Source organism: Octodon degus, unplaced genomic scaffold (assembly GCF_000260255.1).
Source record: "Octodon degus isolate 3935 unplaced genomic scaffold, OctDeg1.0 scaffold00352, whole genome shotgun sequence".
Classification (NCBI taxonomy): domain Eukaryota; kingdom Metazoa; phylum Chordata; class Mammalia; order Rodentia; family Octodontidae; genus Octodon; species Octodon degus.
This window is the reverse complement of record NW_004524928.1, coordinates 1,273-6,998: the sequence shown is the minus strand read 5'-3', so window position 1 is coordinate 6,998 and position 5,726 is coordinate 1,273.

Sequence of the window (5,726 nt, the reverse complement as noted above, 5' to 3'; positions counted from 1 at the left end):
GGCCTGAGGGGGTGGGAGAGGGTCCTGCCCACGCTGCGCCTGGGCTGGGACTGGTCCCACCGACGCAGGGTAGCAGGAAGCTCTCCACACACTCACCGGACCTGGGCTAGGACTGGGTCTGGGGGTTCCCGGAAGTCGGCAAAAATTTCAACTCGACGGGAGGGGTGGGGACGTACGGCGGAGTGGTGGGGGGCGGCCCGAGGGGGCGGGAGAGGGTCCGGCCCATGCTGCGCCTGGGCTGGGACTGGTCCCGCCGGCTCAGGGTAGCAGGAAGTTCTCCACACACTCACTGGACCTGGGCTAGGACTGGGTCTCAGGGTTGGTTTGTCTTTAGTCTCTCTCTCAAATGTGACCTGCAGGACCAGTGGCCATTCAGGATAGGAAGTGCCCAAGCCTCGCCACCTCACTCCGATGCACAGGAACTGCCAGGTAGGTGTTGCGATAGGTCACACTGGCTCACCTCACACTAGAGGCCTCCATATCCTCTCTTCTAACATGTTGCCCCTTTCTTCTCGTAACTAGGACAGCCTTTAGTCTGGGGCAGAGAATTCCCCCTTGGCTACCTTCTTCCCAGGAGAGCTGCTGCTGGGTGTAATGAGTCAACTAAAGTTTGTGCTATAACTATGGAAAACTATTAGATTCCCTTATACTTTCTGTTATCTACTCTAAGGAATGTGCTGTCGCTCCCTGTTCAAGGTTGTTTAGTAAACTGAGCAACTGAGTAACTGGTTCCCTCCCTTCCCTAATCTATTCCTGTAAACATAATCAGCCTAAGACGTATCTTGTAAAATAGCTTGCTCAACAAGCCTCCACATGGGCAAGTTGCACATATCCCTGAACTGTGAAAGACCGCTTAGTCATGTGATGTTTTTGTTTTAAAAACTCTTTGCTGCCTGGGCTAGAGCCCACTCAGTCTTCTCCTGCATGAGAACTAACTGATGCTCCTGAGCTCAGTGATGAAGGCTCCTTTAAATTCCAATCTATCTTCTGATCTGGTTCCTATTCTGAGCGACCCATAACATTGGGAGATGTGGAACGCAGGTAGGTGAGAAATCCAGACCCGGGGGGCGGGGGATTCAGGCTTCTCTCATCCACAATCACCTTGTCTGCCTTTTGTTACTCCCTCGACCTCCAAATGGTGAAAACCACAAAGAGGTCCCCGGGCTTTGCTGGGTGTGTGTGTCTTGTGTGCCTGTGCTGTGTCGGTTTCTGTGCAGCTGCATGTGCCTCAGAGAACAGGCGAGAGTCACACAAGAGACTTCCTATGGGCAGCTTCCTTCCCCCAGCAAACCTGAGGAAGTGGCCTGGCCTGGAGCCCCTTTCCCCAGAGTGACCTCATTCTAAATGCTGTGCAGTGACAAGAAGATCACCAGCTGCCCGTGTGCCCTGCTGGCTGTCCAGCCACTCCTGCTCCTCCCTCTTCAAGTTAGGAGCCAGGAGTCACTCTGCCAGCAGTACCTCCCCCCAACACAAAGCAGCATCCCAAATGAGTCCTTATAAAAAGAGTACTTAACCCAGCACTCCGGTGCTTAAGCCAGGATTCTAATTCAAAGCAGCCCAGTCTGCATAGAAAGGCTCATCTTAGTAGAAAAAATACTCACAGAGACATAGGCCTGGAATCCCAACACTCTGGGAGGCTGAGGCAGGAGGATTGCAAGTTCAAGCCCATTCTTGGATACTAGTAACATAATAAGTCATGTTACTGTTGTCCAAAATATTAGGGTTGGGGATGTAACTCTGAGTGGAGGAAGTGATTTTGTTCTCCAGTACTGAAAAACAAAACAAAGCAAAACAAAAAGACAAGAGCAAATCACTCCTAGGTCAGGTTCTTGCTTTCCCTGTGACATTTCCTTCAATATTTGCACTTTGAGATTTTTCTCTAATAATGAGAGGAAAGGCTGCTCTTAATCTGAGCTCTTAACGTGAACTTATTTCACATTTTTAAAAAATTAATGAAGGATTAGGGATCATGGGGAATAGTTGTGCATATTTGGAATCTCAGCACATGAGAGGTTGGGTGGTGGGACAGGAAGATTGTGAGCTTTTTTCATTTTATTTGTTTTTTTAAAGAGAGTACAAAGTAGTATAAAAACAGAAAACTACAAGTGATGTAGAATTTCACTTAACAAAATAATATAAATTGCACAGAATGTGTTGTAATGCAGTGTTGTTCCTATTACCAGATTTATGCATGCAAAATTGGAAGAAGAAAGAAAATCAGAAATATATAAGAGGTTAGGCAGAGAAAAAGGAGAAAAAACTGAAAAGAGGAGACAAACAAATTAAGCATTAATTGCTCCTTGCCATAGGCCAGCAGAAATCCACAGGACGGTTGTCCAAACCATCCTGCTTGTACACATACATATATCTCATTCCCACACTCGCTCTCCTATCCTTCTCAACTTAGCAATTCCTTCCTTTTGAATGGGTTCTTTCCCTTTTCCAAGAATCTGTTGTACTATTCAGATTTTATTTTCTCTTTCAGGTTTTTACACTAAGGAGACAATACCATGTTTGCACATGTGGGTTTGATTTACTTCACTTAAAAGTATGGTCTCTATTTACATCCACTTACTGATAGAAGCCTCAGGTTTATTCTATTTTATAGCTGAATAATATTGCTTTGCATAAAAATATGACATCTTCTTTTTTCATCCCTCAGGTGATGTGTGTTTGCCTTGTTTCCAAGATTCAGCTATGACAAATTACACTGCTATAAACATGAGTACACATGTATCTCCGTAGTACGATGCTTTCAGTTCTTCTGGAAAAAAATCTAGGCGAGGACTAGCTAAATTGAGTGGGATCTCCAATCCTAGCTTTCTAAGTAATCTCCACACTGATTTTCACAGTGGTTGTACCAATGTGCAGTCCTGCCAATAGTAGAGAAGTGTTCCTTTTCCCCTACAGCTGCTTCTGCATTTGTTATTGGTTGACTTCTTGAAGTTAGCCATTTTTTTCTTGGGTGAAATGAAATCTCTGGGTTGTTTTAATTTGCATTTTTCAAATGACCATTTTTGTCGGTGGGGGCTGGCTCATGCTGCCTTAAGGGCAGGTCTGGTAAGGTACAGGGAACTGGGAGTTGAACCATGGTCCCCTGTACCTGACTGGGTTTGCCCCAGCAGGTGCTTGAACAACTGAGGAAACCCATGAGCCCCCCAAAATGAACAATTATGTTGAATATTTTTTCATATATGTTAAGGCACCCAGCCATGGGCCCCTTTCCCTGCTTCCCACTTCTGATGTTCCTGGATGTGCCAGCCACAACTGTGCTGCAAAGATTTAACCTTGAATGTCTGCATCCAGCTGCTTACACATATAACTTTGTTTTAGCTTGCTTCAAGGACTCTACACTTTGTGCCCAGATAACCCTGACCCAGCCAGGGACACTTTATGATTCCTCTTCCACATTCCCGCCTTCCCAGAACACTCTGGGCCAGCCAGGGACACTCTGTGACTCACCTTCCCGGTCCGCACATGCTCATTGCTCTAGAAAGTCCTTGCCTTCCCAGCCATTGCTGCTACTCAGATCCACTGAGCAGCCTGGCACATGCTAGCTTCAGTCAATAAACTGCTCCTTTTGTGCCAGCTACCATGAGTGTGGGCTTGTGTGGGTCTGAGGGTGCCTTTTCCCTGACAGTTTTCCTGTCAATATATTTAGTTGCCATTTGTATCTCTTCATCTTAAAAATGTGTATTCATGTCAGATGACCATTTCTGATTGGGTCTTTGAATTTGGGGGCCTGATTTTTTAATTATTTGTTTGTTTGTTTGTTGGTATTTAGTACAGGATCTATAGGGTCTCACTACAAAGATACGACTTGTAGTGATTCTCCTGTTTCAGCCTCCCCAGGGCTGGGATTACAGGCACATACCACCATACCCAGTCTCATTCCCCTCTTAGGTTTCCCCTGGGGTGGGGCTGGCATGGCACACTGAGGACTGAACCCCTGCCACTGCACTCTGCCTAAGCAGGAGCCTAAGTCCACTGAGCTATCTGGCCAGCCCTCTGATTTTTTTAATTCTTTAAATGTCCTAGATAAAAGGCCTTGTGGGATGGACTGTTGCTTATAAATTTTTCCAAGATTGTAGGTTTTCTTTTTGCCTGTTGGAGATTTCTTTTGAAGTGCAGATAATTTACAAAAAGATGAGATCCCAGTTGTTGATTCTTTGAAGTGTTTCCCATGCAATTTAGTTTTTGTTCGTGAACTCTGCCTACTCCTATATCTTTACAATTTTTACCTCCATTTTCCTCCAGAAGATATAATGTTTCTGTTTCAATGGTTAAGTCTTTGATCCATACTGACCAGAGCTTAACACATGGTAATAGACATGGGTGTAATTTTAGCCTTCGGAATGTGGGAAGCCCAGTTTCCAGCACCATTTTAAAAAGAGGCTAAGATTGTGAGTCTTGAGGTCTATTTGAGGCAGATCCTTAAAAAAATAATGCATATCCTTTCTTAAAATTTTAAAAAATAAGTAGAAACAAGTGTGGCACAGCTTTTCCCTGGTTTAATTCCCAGTTTCCACAAATGCTGTGACACAGAATGAATAATAAAAGAGAAAGGATGATTCTCTGTCTCTGGCATCTATTTCATCTCCAAATGAGAAGGGACTCTGCTTTGAGGGGCACATAAACCACGATGAGCAGAGTGTGAAGGAACAAAGGATTCCTGACCTGCACTGACAGTGACACAGGGGCAAAGGAGTGGTTGAGCTCTGAGGGTGACCTCAAGGAGGCCCAGTAGAGCAGGTAGCACAATGGGGTGGAGACCACTCCCCCCCACCAGCTAAATGTAGGAAACACCCCAGGCTATCCCTCCCCTCCTTAATCTAACGCTCTGACAGAAGCAGGGAGAAGCATAACAAAAGTACACAAGATCTCTGCAGCGCCAGGCCAGAGCACAGGCATGCTAGCCCTGGCCTTCAGGAACACTTTCCCCATTTGATCTCATTAAAGGTTGACAGGCACGGTCTGCACCTCATGTGTAACCTTCTGAGAGGGAACTCTGGGATACACATGCAGTTACGGTGCCTCTGAGAAGACTGACCCCCCTGTCAGTCACTGCTGTCAGTCTTACCCAGAGACCCAGAGAGAGGCCCTGGGCTGAGAAGCACATCCTTTAAAATGCACAGCCTGGTGTATTTGTGTACCTTTTATGTTCCTGTCACCTTGACCCCACTTTTGCATTCCTACCACCAGAACACCTCAGCCTTTCATCTTTAAAAATGGAGTTGCTTTCTCCTTTGCCAGTGGATGTGCACTTAGGAAATCTGTGCTCGATGTAACCAAGACTCAGGAATCTATCTGTTCAACCCACCATGCAGCAGAATAAGACCCTAGGAGCAGACGTCCTGTTGGAAAATGGGCGGCACACGATTTGAAAGATGACACAAACACATTCACTCACTTGAATGCAGCAGGAAGTTCTTTATTGCTGTGAATGCAGTGCGGTGAGGCTGGGCAAAAGTGACAAAGGCCTAGAACTTTCCCCTTTTCAATAGATTGTTTGTTCCACTACAGACAAATCTCAAAGCAGACAGGAATTATTCACCTATACATACAGTATCCTGGGCGCTCTAGTTCTCCCAACACCTCCACTCTTTCTTTTATGAGAACAAGAAAATCAAAAAGGGAAATGATGAAGAAAAAGGAGAGAAACAGAGAAAGAAGCACAAAGTGTAATATAAGCTGCCTGCCCAGACAGAGGAAAGCTGATCTAAGCC